Genomic DNA, 15156 nt, shown 5'->3' on the forward strand with positions numbered 1-15156 from the left:
TGGGCCCTTCAGCAGCTACACAGAAGCCAAGATCCCAATGGAGGTCACCATCATTCACTCCTGAAGTGGATGGTAGAGCATGATCTGATGAACTTCAATACTTCCTACAATAAGGATGCACACTAGCAACTCCTGTTTCCTTGAATCACAAAATGTTTATTTTATCTTGGATTTTTAGATGTTTGAATCTTCAGGACCTCCAATTCCCAGCAATTTCGTCAGTCTCTTTCTTGTTTTTCAGCTTCCTATTCACCTATCATATTACAACTCACACAGTTGTGATACCACTTTGCACTGTAATAGTGCTGGAGTGTCCTTCTGAATCAAGCTCCATTTCTTTCTACAGTACGTACTTCACCAGCTAATCCAACAGAATGGGGAATATAGACATTTAGGCATACGGTATATTGCAGTAAAATTGCATCCTTATGCATGGGCTTCACTTGATTATTAAAAATACACAGTTTTTTGAATGGGTTTCTCACACCTCTTCAGAGTTGGTAGTCTTTATGGGTGGATTTTTTGCCTCAGAATCTTGGTCATTTCAGCCTCCATAAACCAAGGCTGGCATCCTTCATAAAGCAAGGTTGGTACCCAGCACTTCCAGTTTCTTATTTTGGGCATCTCTTGGGCACCTGTTGTCCTGTCAGTACAACTGGAAGGTGAATGTCATGTTCAACGTGCCTTGCTGCCATCCTCGTTGTCAGAGCTCATGTCTGTGCTGGGACACTGCTGAAGTTCAGGCCTGACGTAAATGGCATTTTCCTCAGCGTCTACCAGTTTGACTGCTGTCAGTCATATCCTTGGTGCTCAACCCAGGCCAGACTTTCAACACTTACTCTATTTTTTCTTTTTGTGCTTTCACCTAAATCTGCATTTCTGTTCATATTTCACTCACAGTAATCCTACTATTTTTCTCCCGCCATTCTCACTATTTCTGTAACTTACCTCCAGATATCTGAAAAGATTCATCAGCTATCTTGATGTCACTGGACATCTGATGCCAACATGAAACACCTTTGGCTCTTCTCTTTGATTTTTCCAGTCCCTGCATATCTTTGATGTATCCCTTTGAACACATTTTTTTTCTTGACTATTTGGCGATGCTAACTTCTCTTTGAGGTACATCATTTCTGTCATAAGAAATACACGGTTTTGCTTGTTCAGCCTTCAGCTCAAAACTCCAGCTTACTCCAAAGTTGCTCCAAGCCACCTGTCATCCCACTCACCTGTTCTTCCCCATATAAAAATGTTACTTCTGCAGACCTAGATATCTTTACACCAACAGGCTTGCTACTACAAGTATTCCTGGAAAGCGGGTAAGGTGCAAAACACTGCTTGAGTGACAGCCAAAGGAAGAGTTATTTCCCAGAAAGGGTGTTGAACACATGCCAGTGTACGCTCTGCTTTCCTAAAGCCTTGTGCTGGAAGCCTGCTGATACATCAAGTTCAAGTAATATATTTGGGGATCACATAACTGTCTCTCAAAAAAAAAAAATTCTGGTAGTCTGCATTGAAAAATATTCAATTTAGTATATATATATATATGTATATGTAGATTCATATCAGGAACTAAAGAAAGAATTTGACCTATTTCATCTGCAACAAGGAGTATCTCTACCTCACTGACACCTCTCTTTGCTCTGTAACTCCTGAAGCTGTAAGCCCATCTAATTACTCTTTTGGACATCACTAAAATAAACTTCCCTGTGTTCCTCTCAGCTGTACTAGCATGATCCGTGCTCTCTTCTTGTGCCAGCATCACGTTTACCCACACATAGCTAAGCAAACTGCAAGGCAAATGTAGCTCAGAACTGTACACTCCTTTGCTTCTTGGTGATGGGTCACAGATAGTGGTCATGTACACCAAGGACAGACAGTCTGGCTGTTAAACTCTGAGAATACTCTGTTGGGCATGTGCAAATGAGATTTACACTGATTTTCTTAAGGGGCTCACAAGCTGGCCAAACTGGAGCAGTTTTTCAGGAGATGACAGAAGTCGTATCCCCCGCAGTGGAGGCCCTTTCCAACCAAGCTTCCAGTCACTGCTCCAAAGAATCTTTAGATCATCTCAAAGAAAGGCGCTGTAAGTCATTTTTAAACCACAGACACATCTGTTTCCTTTTCTCTTGCCTCTTTCTGAGAAACACTTTCTGAGCTGCTACAGATTAAATTCCTCTGCCCCAGTCCAAACCACCAGAGACACCCACCAGGGCAAGTCTCAGCCTCCAGCTTTACTTTTGGCAAAGTTGAAAGCTGAGAACAGATCCTTACAATGCAGAGAGCCTCGTCAAAACATTGCCTAAAATTGTGTTTCCTTGTTTTCTACAGATAGCTCTCGCAGAAAGAAAACAGAGGAGCTGAAAGCGACCCATTGTTTTACACCTATCTGCATTGCTAAGGGCTTATTTCTGTCACATTCATTTTTCTGTCTTTTTGGTAAACCAACTACTGCCATGACCTCTTCTCCTTGCAGCCTCTGCACACGCCCACCACAACATCAATCCCTAGAAATCACCTGCTGCGATTGCTTGATAGATGAATCCAGCAGAGGCACATCCTGCTCATATCTCAACAGCACAGAGTGATGCCAGGCTCAAGGGGTCTGCTTTTGGCCACGGTGTGCCTTCTATGCATTAGATATATCCTCTGTGGGAAGATGTGTTGCTTCTGCAAATTTTCTATTTCAGATTAGCCCTCGGCATTGACTCAAAGCACCAGGTTGCTCCCACTTGTCAGGATTCAAGAAGAAAGGTGTGCAAAGGATAGATGCTGGCCAGTGTGATGAGACCCACACCTTGTTTAATCCCACCCTGGAGGAGAATAAATGACGAGTATAGGAAGGAAACATCTCCTGTCAGTCCGGAGTGTATACTTGCTTAGCTTGGAGCACAACATACCAACCACAGAAGAATTTCATCCAGAAGGAAACAGCTCCACCTGTGTGACTGAAATGAGATGTGAGACACTTGGATTTCTAAAGCTTACATGAGCACAACTACAACTTAAACTAGTTGTTTAGTAAATGTATTTGAATGCATCCCTACTGGCAGGAGCAGGTCAGATTCAGCTGGTTCCCTGGTTTCTATGACCACTGGGCTTATGACAGTCAGAGTACATTCAGTTCTCGTACTGAATATCCTTCTAACTGTCCGACAATGGCTATTCGTGCAATCTCTGCTCCATGAATTGGTGAATCTCATCTCTTCACTCTCCAAAGACTCCCCTGCCTTTTTTTTCCATCATAACATTTCTGCAAGCTCTTCTCCTATTTTATTTTAGTCCCAGGTGCCCCCTGAGCTCCGTGATTGCATTTAAAACAGATGCAACAACATTATGAAGCATTAAACTAATGGCATTTGAGACCATTTTTCTCCCGTAAACCATTACGACGTCCCTGGAATGGTTGGCGGAGGGCTGCCATCCAGGGCTGCATCCCTCTCTGCCGCATGCTGCCTGCTGTGGGACTCGAGGTGCCATCTCTCGTGCTGCTCCTGCTGTAACAGTCCCCGAGAAAGCTGTTTTGATCTCCAGATGAGTTGTTTGGCATGACCGTAATGACAAATATGCGAACGGGGGGTTAACCATGAATTGCAAAGTACTCATTGATTCCCCAAGGTGGAGAGGAATATATCTTCCTTCACACCCTTTTGATGTATAGTTAATTACACGAATCTGGAACTGTTACCATGTGCAAACACAGTGAAAATTGACTTTCTAAGCCATCCCTGGTCCCTCTGCATATGTTGCTTGCTCTGTCCCAATACCGTGCTCCGTCTGTACATGCACAAATATAATCAGTGCTGTATTAGACTCTTTTTTGATAATCGAGCTTTATAAAGTGTTAGAGGAATAGAACGGAATGTAGCATCCTTCAGGCCTGATGCAGTTTTCTGAAAAGGAAAAAAAAAAAAAAAAAAGAAACTTATTTTATATTGGTTGTTCTTTCTCTTGCCTGAATAAAAGCTTTAGCACAGCTTGAAAGGGTTGCATGTGCTGAAATGTAGCCCAAGGATATGTGTTATTATCCATCCCCTCTTGACCAGCAGGGTCTCGGCTCTCTCTCCCTTTCAGCCTTTTGTTTGAACAGATGGGATTGGGGAACACAGGGAAAGAAAGGCAGTCTGTTCTCATTAACTCTCCCAGTACACAAACACAAACCTGAGCACAGGGGACCTATGGAACAGGACTGCTTCCACTCCATACACATCCACCGAGACCATATGTACCCACACACAAAGGCAGGCGGTAGACCCACACTGAGCCAGCTATGAGGCACTTACTAAGGATGACTCCTAACCAACTAATTAAAAAAAATAATAATAATTTTCAAAAGCCCTCACAGGTCACTTTGTTTTCATTCAGCTGTGCAATTTAAAAAAACAACCTTCAACTGATGCGTTGTTGAGGCCGTTTTAAAAGAAAGCTTGTCATCAAATCAGCCTAAAACCTGAGTTGGAAGTGTTTGCTGCAGGCAGATCTGGCGTGAGTTCTGTGAAGAGGTTTCAGGCTGAAACCGCAGGAGCAGGGGTGAGGTTCCTTAGCTCAGCCTCTGGAAAGGCCTAAGGCAGCTGCTTTTAGAAAAGATGCCCAAAACCTGCAGTTCATAGAATCATAGAATCAGAGAATGGCTTCGGTTGGAAGGGACCCCAAGGATCATCAAATTCCAACCCCAATGCCACAGGCAGGGCCACCAACCTCCAGCTCTGGTACTAGACCAGGTTGCGTTGGCCCCAGTGGGCTAGCCCATTCCTCTTCTTTGAGAATATCTCCTCAAATAATGTGCAGCCATGGAATGCTGTAACCCCAGAGGGTCGAGTGCTTCTGTTTCCATCTTTACATAGACAGAGATCTTGGGAACACCATTTAACAAACACCCAACACACTTCTGACTTTTTTTCTCACTTCAGAGAAGACTGAGTGGCTCCAAGGTGGAGGTGACCACACATCAACCTCATGACAAGCCCAAGGCCACTTGCGTTGGCTTGGCCTGTGAAAATGGAGAGGTGGGTTCCTCCACCACACCACCACACATCCCACATCCAACAGAAGTCAGGGGCACACAAGAATAACCACTGCTCGCACATGGCAACTTACCCAGTTGCCATCCTGCTGCCACACACCAGCTCAGACAGTTCTTAAATGATAACACTGGGCTCCCACCTAAGCACAGCAAGCCCCTCCAGACACAGAGCCCCTCCTGCTTCTCCTCTTCATCACAACCCCCATTGCCTCTCCGAATTGAATCTTGCCACCTTCCTTTCCAGGTCAGCTCCTGGCTCTATTTGTGCTCTCCTGTCCTTCCCACCACTAATGGGGTCATATCTGAAGGGAAATGTGTCAGGCTTCTGCAGCTGCCTCACAGAAAGTCCCCAGATCAGAAGCACGGCAGGCTCCTGGCTGCTCTGAAACAGCACCAGCTGAAATGAGGAGGCTCAGGAACCAATTTCCCAAATAGGATCCTCAGTTAAAGCCCCCATTTGATCTTTCTGTTCAATTACATTTCCCCATGAGCCTCGCCATGCCCTAACAAATGCCATGTCTTTATTTAGCTGTCAGGTAGAGAGGTGGGTGAAGCTGGAGAGCAGCTTTCCTCCAGGTGCAGTGGGATGCTGTAAGCAGGCTCTTCCCTCAGGTCTGCAGGACAACACCCATGCTTTGCGTCCAGCACTAAGGCCACGTTCAGCACCAACGATCCCTGCAGCATCCCTTAGTGTGGTTCAAAAGCCTGTGGGATGGCTGCTGGAGCCCAGCCCCCCAGCTAGCCAAGAGATGAGCTGGCTGAGCCTCGAACTTTGCCCGTGAGCACATCTGCAGGGCACCAGGTAGAGAAAATAAACATTGCTCTTAAAAACCCAGCTGGCAAACCATTGAGCATAGGCCCCAGAGCTTTCAAAAGCAAAACACCTGAATTCTAGGTTAGGCAAAAAATGACAGGGCTCTGAAGCATTTGCTTTCTAGCAATGCTTTCAGCCAGAATACTGCAACTTGTTTGCAAGGGAGGGAAATTTAAAAAACCCCAGCAGTCCAGGAAATCAAAAGTTAACAGGCAGGAGGTGACCAAGGGTTAGCTGTAGTCCAGGGGTATTGAGCTTCCTTAGACTTACTCTGCCTTTTCGGCAGAGAAGTTTCATATGTAATGAAAACACTTTGCAGTAAAATGAATTTCAGATCAATGAGAATAAGCAGCTTGGGCTGTGAGCCATCCTGCTCCAGGTACATTATGTCCCAGAAGGACTGATCAAACTTCTCATTGTGGGCATATCCAAGATGTGCCAAAGCTATAAGAAGAGCTTGATAAGTGCGAAGAGATCCTACTCTTGGTGCCTATCCCTTTTTCCTGTGCAGCTGCTACCAGCTAAGTTTGGAAACAGCACACTGAAAAAAACAGCACTTAGGTCTAATAAAGTTCTCTCAGAATTGCACATAATGCTTTGCTCTGTCACGTACAAGAGTCTCTTTCAGACCATCTGTGCCTCAGCACAGGACACCACTGCGCTGCCTGTGCTTGCAGTGCTGCAGGAAGGATGGGTCTGTGCCAGACTGTGTCCCCGTGCCACCAAGCCACCTCTGCTTGAGCTCCATCCCTTGATGTCTGGGTGGGCAGCTGCCAGCAGCTGGATGTGCCTTGGTGTACCCCTCCAGCTCCAGAGGGATGTCAAAACACTTGAAAGCATCGACTCAGGAGGTGATGAGCCTGGAGCACATAACATACGAGATTACAGAAGATGGGCTAGTGCTCTGCTGAAGCGTGACTCTTAGGCAGTATAACAGCAACTGACACCTCACAGAACCACAGAATCACAGTGTGGATGAGGTCAGCAGGACCTTCTGGGTCCGTCTGGCTCAGTCCTTGATCAAGCAGGGACACTCAGAGCAGGGTGTCCAGTCCCGTGTCCAGGTGTCTTTTGGAGATTTACAGGAAAAAAACCCCTCCATTTATTACAATGAGAGCCCCAAAGATGATGGTGCTTAAGTCCTGCACACCCCTAGTCACTCACAGGTTGGGGAGATGATGTGGAGAGGCTGGATGGAGAGTTCAATTGACAGCCCCTAAAAAGCGGGTGGAGCCAACTGGGAACTACAACTGCTGCAGGCAGAGAGCAGCTCCCTCTCTCCTAATTTTTTCTGGGATCAATAGCCAGAGGTCTCATTTCAAGTCAAGGTCAAGTGTTTTCACCGAGCTTCAGAAATTGTGATAATTCCTCTGTGTGGCAGAGGCCACCACAGAAACGTCTAGCTGAGCAGGGATGACTGTAAACCACCCCGTAATTCCCTTGCAAGCCAATGTGGAATCACAGTCTTTCCAGTTCATCTGTGATGTTTAAACTTGGATCATGGCTATTCCAAAAGGGTCAGAGAAAGCAAGTAAAACCCTGTGTTTGAATCAGCTATGAAAATGACCCAAGCCCAAAACTTCGCATGAACTCTGGAGAAGTTCTGAGATGGATGGAGATCTGAATCTCTTGGCTCTCTGATCCAAGTGCTCCTAGGGAGGACGGGCTGGCTGCTGAACTGATGGACTAAAAGAGGGAAGATTTAGATTAGACGTCAGGGAGAAAATGTTTCAGTGAGAAAGCGGTGAGGCACTGGCACGGGCTGCCCAGAGAAGCTGTGGATGCCCCATCCCTGCAGGTGGTCAAGACAAGGTTGGATGGGGCCCCGAGCAGCCTGATCTGGTGGGTGGCAACCCTGCCTACGGCAGGGGGCTGGAACTGGAAGATCTCTAAGGATCCTTCTAGCCCAAGCCATTCTGCGATTCTGTGAGTCAATGATCTGCAGCTCACCATGAAATGGAGGGCTCAGCAGCGGCAGCGCAGGCGGAAGCAACCACAGCCTCTCCGTGCTGTCTGGGCTGTTTCCCAGAGGGACTGCAGGGCTTGTGCAATCAGGCTCAGCTGGTAATCAGGCAAAGTCCAAACTCGCATAAAGATTAAATTATCCCTCGGTCCTTCCAACACAGGGGAAGGATATTGATAGGGGAGAAGAGGATGCTGCTGCCAGCAGCACACGGAGGCATCCTTCCACCTCGCCTGCCCCTCGCCCCATTGTCATTCAAATAGACGCTGCCAAAGCTCCTCGAGGGACGTCGCAAATCCAGAGCGCCCCGCTCACCCCCACGGCAGCAAGGGGCGGCACCGGCGGCCCTTTGGTGGCAGCGAGACCATCTGTGCCCCCAGCGTTCGGGGAGAGCTGCCTACGGACCTCGGCGCTCGTGAGTTCACCCCAAGCTTCTGCTACCTCCACTGCCCTATCCACAATCAAGCAGTCAACCGGTCAGTCAATAGAAAGAATGGTGTGAGGTTACGGCTGGGAGAAGCGGGCTTCTCGGAGCGCCGAGCCCACAGCACGCCGCCCCGGGCCCCGTCTCCGGGCTGCTCCCTGCTCCACGCAGCGCAAAGCGGCGCGCCCGAGGCGCGGTGCCGTGGCGCCCCCTCGCGGCGTGCGGGAGAAGCGCGGTGCCCGCGGTGCCCGCCAGGGGGACCCCGCGGCCGCGGGAAGCCGCCGGTCGTTGCGGGGCTCATCGCGTCCCTTTGTTCAGAGGCGATTTCGGAAGGAAAAGCGTGAGGTTGTGGTGGTGTTTCTGCCAGCGAGGTGCCAGGGCCGTGGGCAACTTCTAAAGCGGCGGGGCAGTGTCACTGATACATGTATACCTGTTGGTGAGTGGAGGCGTGCTGACCAGCAGCACCACAGTTGCTAATGGAAAGGAGCAGAACCCTGTTGTACTCCGTAGGTTGCTCTGAAAGTAATGCCTCCAGTTAATTTCCATGGAAACTCCAACAGATACAAAGAGCACAATAACACTGTTTGTGCTGTTTGATAGAGCAAACTCTCAGCTACAAAACACTATTTTTTCAACACAGCCACCACCATTAGCAGTGCATTTTCACCAGTGTGATTGAGAGCCTGCACGCCACACTTGCCTAAATCTGCAACAGTGGAGGTGCTCCACTGCCACTGTCGCCACTGCTGAAATGCACCACCACCACCTCACTGTGCTCACATCCACTGTTTGGTCCCCAGAAATGTTCAGCAAGTGTCAATGAATGGCAAGGGGTGCCATTTTTCCCACATGGAGGAATTCAATTCTACACCCTTGCTTCATATGCACTTCCATGTCGGATGCCATTCTGTCAGACTGCCCCTCTGCTGCCATCTGTTGCACAGCAACAACATGTAACAGAATACTGGTGGGAAGGTTCCACCTCTGCCATACTACCAACATCTGCCTCCGACATCAATGGCCAACATAATAAAATAGGAGGCATTACTTTCAGAGCAGCCCTCAACAAGTTTCGCCTGGCCAAATCTTCAAGGACCTTCAGGAGTTGGGCCCTTATCCAGGAAAACTGTGACCCGCATGTTTAACTCTGAGCACAAGGGCAGACCTGACAGGATGCACAATGAAGCACAGGTCTCAGTGGTTTTGTTGGGCTCAGGCTAATGCTTCAGAGAAGGCCAACACCCTACAACACGCCAGAAGCAGCAAGGTGGACGTAGTGCTGCTTCCTAACTTATGCTAATAAATTCCCCACCTGTGTCCAGTAATTTACAGGCCAAAAAAAAAAAAAAAAAGAAAGCCAACCTACTGTCAGGGGGAGCTATAGATAGCATCTAGTCAGAGATCACCAAGGCTGAGTTAAGCAAAATCTCTCTGGGCCTGAGGGCCGTGGGTGAGCTGCACGCTCCTACGCCTGCCTCTTGTGTTCAGGCAGCACTCAACTGAAATGCAGTGTGAATTCAGGAAGGAACATGTGGATGGAAATAAAAATGTCACAATTAGAAATGTGAAAAGTTTTGACTGTTTTATCTGAGCTATGCCATCAAATTAGAATACAATTGGAGAATCATCTACCTTATAGCGCCTGTGTTTTCCACCACTGGAGTGTTCTGGCTGGCTGTTTCTCAATTAACACTTCAATTAACGTCATCGAGGTTTGCTGAGACAATCTTCGTTAGCGTTCGCCTTGCTGGCACGTGCAGGTTCACACTGTTGGGGTAAACAATCCCGTTCAGCCACATGCTTCTGTGCATGTTCACAACACACTGAAGTCAAGGGGATTTACTTAAGTCAAAAGCGCTTGGGGCCTTCAGCAGGTTTGATTCATAACGAACACGTAACGGAATCAGGCCCTGATTCGCTTAGCTGCTCAGATCTCGGCTTTGTGGGTCTAATCCAGATTAGATCCAGTAATTAGAACAGTATCTGATCATTCTGATGGAGGGAGCAGCGAAAATATAACAAGATTTTGTATGTTTGCAAGTCCAAACTGAAACATCTAATTGCTGGCTTAACCTTCCACAACCCGCTACCTGCAAATGAGGGTAATCCAGAATAGCTGCAGCCTGAGACTGGGCATGTGTTTGTTAATCCGCAGGTGTTACCTCGGGCTACACAGTAATGTAAGCGTCCAGAAAACATCACCACGTGGCAGGGGGGGTGTTTGTATCTTTGTCGGGACACCCCAGGTAGCAGGAGGAACAGGAAGGGTCCTTAATCCTCCTTGGAATCCTTCCCCCTGTGTTAGATTGAACCAGGAAAGAAAAAAAAAAAGGAAAAAAAAAATGGTAAGCAAAATATTTTGACAAGGAGGAATAGGGATTAGTTATATTTACTGATTTCTGGTTGCCTTTGTTTGCTGGTCCTGGCTGGTAAGAACCATGAGCTAACTGCTGTGCTAGATTGCTGCAGATCCCCTTTTCACATCTGACATTTGCCGAGCTGTGCTAACTATCAGCGACTCCAGATCGAGTTACTTCCACCTCCCCCCCCCCCCAAGCCCTGCATACTCGCACCTGCTAATCTGGGCAGCTTTTTAGGGCTTAGCTGCAGCCCTCAGTGTGCAGGGGCTGCACGCAGCCGTGATGTGCAGCTCCAGAAGGAGGTGGATGAGTGAAGCCTGCAGTTCTGCCTGACATGGCGCACGTGCGGGGAGGCGGGATAGGCCTCAGAGCCACCACAGCGTGTAATGCCACTGCTCACCTAAGAGCTGCCACATCCCCCAGGGTGACCTGTTTCTCTTCATATCCTCAGGGGTCTCCAGCTTTCCCTAGCCCTCAGTAATGAGAGCAGTGTCATGGTTCACCCTGAATGTCACACCATGAGGAGTGTTTGAGCGTAGGCCTCAGGCCGGCATCTGGTGGTCTCCCCTGTGGCGCAGCTCCATTTGGAGAGAGCAAGGTGCTGCATGTGGTGTGTTCAAACTCATCTTTGAGATACTTAGAGAAGAAGGGTCCAAGCCTTGTGCAGGTACTGTGCACTGGTTTTGAGATCCTTCTCACCAGCAGTGCCAACTAAAATGCACCTGAAGAAGTGCAGTCCACCTGCCTGGAGACGATATGTTGTCCATGAGGATGTAGCACCTAACACTTTCCCTGCACCATCAGAAAAAGCTACACACCACCCAGAGCTTACAGAGGAAGCCAGAAACCACCTCTCGTTCCAATCCATTCACCCCAATCTTTTTCCCTACCCTAGACCACTCTGCCATGCTCCCAACTGGTGATCTCCAGGTCTCATCTGAAGCAGGTGGGAGGTCCCTTGGCACAGGGGGATGGAAACAGGAGAAGAGCTTGTGTGGCATGTGCAATGACGCCCCTGGAGCAGAGCTGACCTCTGCGAGCTGGCACACCACACGTCCCATAAATATGAGCAAAACCTGCAACCCTTCACGAAAGCCACAGCCCAGGCTGCAGCTCTGGGCCCCTAAATCCGGGCTGGGTTTCTGCACCCACAGTCTACTGACAGCAGTAAGAGAAGGAGCTCCACCGGAGTATTCAGGTGATGTGACAGAAAGGACATTTCCAACCTCTTTTCCTTCTCCTGCAAGAAAATGAGAAATTATATCAAAACAAACAAACAAACAAACAAACAACCCAAGTCTCATGGTGCATCAGTACAGTCTGAGCTTCAAAGAGGTTTGCCAAACCTCAGGAAACAGCTGTAGGAAAGGAAGGTGGTCTAGAAGTCACATCGAGTTATTCTTCACTTTCTCCCTACTGTCACAGGGCAGATGAACGGAGAGGTGAGCAGAGTCTTGGAGCCATGGCCACCAGGATCTCACTGCCTTCTGACAAGTAGCTGGGGGTCCCAGGTGCCACCTGGAGAACATCACTGTGGCCACTGGCTTTCTACCTGCACCAAAACTATGAAACTCAGATGAGGCTGCACTTCAGCAACACAGGCCAGCAGCTCTTCAGGCATGCGTGACAGCTTCTAAGAAAGGGTTCAAAAAGACTCAAAAGGAGATACGAAATGTTTCCTCCTTCCACAAAGCTGCTAGCTGCCCTTAGATGCTGGTGGCAGCTAATTTTAATAAGGTAGAAATGACACCAATTTTCAGTGATCCCTAGTAAGTAAGGCGAGGCCTCCATCTTTTTACTAACTTCCACCATATCATCACACCATTTGTGATTTTCAAGTCTTTCCTTGGCTCTTGACTGCAAGGTTCATGCTGTTACTGAAGCACTTCAAGCTTCCATTTTTAAACAGGGAAGCTTTCACCTCTTTTGTGGCTGCAAATAAAAGCTTGAAAACAGGCACTCTGAAGCTGCCAGGCCAGGAGAGATTATCACAAGCAAGACACTTCTCAGGTCTCTGGGTCTGTAGGCTGACTTAATGATCTGAAGAACACCTGAGTCATTACCTCTGAATGCTTGGGAATGCTGTGTAACTGTACCCCATCTACACACTGATATCTTGGGTGAGTTAGCTGCCAGTAGGGATTATTCACATGGAAGAATGTGAATTTAAAAACTGTCTAACTGTTCTTTTTCTTTAAAAAGAAGAAGAAGAAAAAGAAGGTTGCATGTGTTTTAGCCCAGAGCTCTTAGTGCATAAAGGACTGCCCGTGACACAGTGATACTTTCTGGAAAGCTATTCCCTAGAAATGTGCACGCCTGAAGGGTGCCAGCAGGCTCTCTGGAGAGATTCAGGGAGATTCAAGCACAGCTAGAGAGAAGTGAAAACAGAGCAGAAATTTAAGAGCAGCAAAACATTTCTGTCCCCTTGAGAAAATCGGGAGCGGGCTAAGCTTGTCCAACTCATCATTCGAAAGGAATGAGGTTCCTGGTAGCACACTGTGGTCACTTCAGCACTTCCCCAGCAGACATCATGCTCCCAGGCAGCACAGCAGGATGGGAGTGAGGATGGATTGAGCTGCCGCTGCGGCGCAACAGGTGTGAATCTGCTGGGCACAGCTCCCTCCATGGCTGTTAAATTAAACACCCCAGTAACCCCCATCGCTGGGACATTGCTAAGCATGCTGGTGCTCGTATGGCTGGGAGAAACCCGAGTGGCACCTGATCTGGCCACCCCAACTCTGCCCGGTGCAGGATCCTCATCTCAGCACCTGGCTAGGAGGTTGGGTAGAGGTAGTGCTGCTGTTTAATAAATGCATCAGTGTGTGGAGATAGAGGCGTAGAGCTATGCTCAGACGTACAGGGCACAGTCAAAGCAAGGCAGGAGCCCAGTGATCCTACCTTCCTTTAGGAGAAACGTAGTGGGCTGGTGGACATGGCTAGATGGGGCTGTATTTGTCCTAGTGACAGCACACAATGTTAGAACACATTGTTTATTTCTTATATTTATTAGTAGTAATTGAATTACTACTATATCAGTGATAACTACTTCATTAGTAGTAATGAATGGTAATGTCCAGCATAGAAGACTTTCTGAGCTGTCAAAGAGCAGAGACCCAATGTGACTCAGGGTGAGTCAGGTGCCCCAGTCAGCTCACTGACCTTCCCTTTACAACTTCTACATGGCTTTGTCTTCTGCATGGAAGAAGACAGGAAAGCTTGTAGTACTTTCTCATCATACAGCAAGTCCTAGGACGCCTCGGTCAAAACACAAAGAGTGTCACCAGGTGCTAGTTGCAAAGATCTCAGGCTGTTTAAAAGAGGAACAGGAAGAAACCAACTCTGCCTTGTACTTACCACCACGGACACGACACCATCAGTGTTCAGGCAACATAAGCACTGCAAAAGGCTTCTCATCCCTCAGGGCTTTCAGCAAGGGTGAAGGGAAGGGAAAGAGAAGTCGATTTCTCAAACTGCAGAGCTCTCCTCGAGATGGTGGTGATCTTCTCAGTCTCTTTGGAAAGGGTCAGTTCATGCCAGAGGCTCGCACCCTAATGACAGCCACTCTGCAAATTATGACAAGCTGTGACCTTGCTTGCCAAGCTGGTGGCAAAAGGCCTATTTTCTGAGTACTCCTATCTTGCAAAACACATGAGGTCTTAGAGGCTTGCAAAGAGATTAGCTGAAGCAGGATCTTAAATCCTGGCGCCCTAGAAAAAGGCTCACTGAAACATTTGGATTGGAGGTGGCTGGGGAGCAGCAGAGGACAAGGAAGGTGAAAGCAGTGGCGTGAGGCTGGAGTAGCTAGGGGTGAGGAGCAGCAAGCAGGTACCTCATTTCTAGTGCACTAAGAGAAAAAAAAAAATCAAGGAGATTTCTGTTTCTCTCCTGCTTTCCACTAGCAGGAACTCAGCATTTCTACAAGCCTGAAGTGAAGGGCTGAGGCTGTCCTGCTCTGAGCCTTTCCATTCTGCTACTCTTTCTGGCTTCATATAATCACAAAATTCAGAGGAACAAAGAAAAATCCCACTTCTGTGAGTATCAGGGGTAGTTTTGTGCCCCAGTTCCCTGGAGCATGGTTTCTGTTGAACAAATACACTGCAAAGAATCTAGAATAGTGGAGAACGCTGCAACAAAGCTTTCCTTTAATTCTCCCTTTCTTTGCCTGAAGTTCTGGGGCCAATTCTGCAAGGTTTCTGAATGGTGTGAGCACCATTCCCAGTGACGAAGCATAGAGCCCTATCAGCTCATTCCTCAGAGAGCCATCAGGTGGATGGCTGTGAGATGTCTAGAGAAGAATGCTGCCATCATAGCTCCAGGCAGGGCACAAAAGTAAGAGATGTGGCAACTGAACAGTTCAAGTATTTGGCTGAGGAATCACAGAATCATAAAGACATAGAATATCCTGAGTTGGAAGAGGCTCAACTCCTAGCTTCCACACAGCACTACCTGAAAGTCAGACCATATGACTGACAGCACTGTCCAAAACGCTCCTCGAACTCTGTCATTTGGGGCCGTGCCCACAGCCCTGGGCATCCCGTTCCATGCCCACCGCCCTTTGGTGCAGCCCCTGTC

The sequence above is a fragment of the Gallus gallus genome, chromosome 1 (assembly GCF_016699485.2).
Source record: "Gallus gallus isolate bGalGal1 chromosome 1, bGalGal1.mat.broiler.GRCg7b, whole genome shotgun sequence".
Lineage (NCBI taxonomy): Eukaryota > Metazoa > Chordata > Aves > Galliformes > Phasianidae > Gallus > Gallus gallus.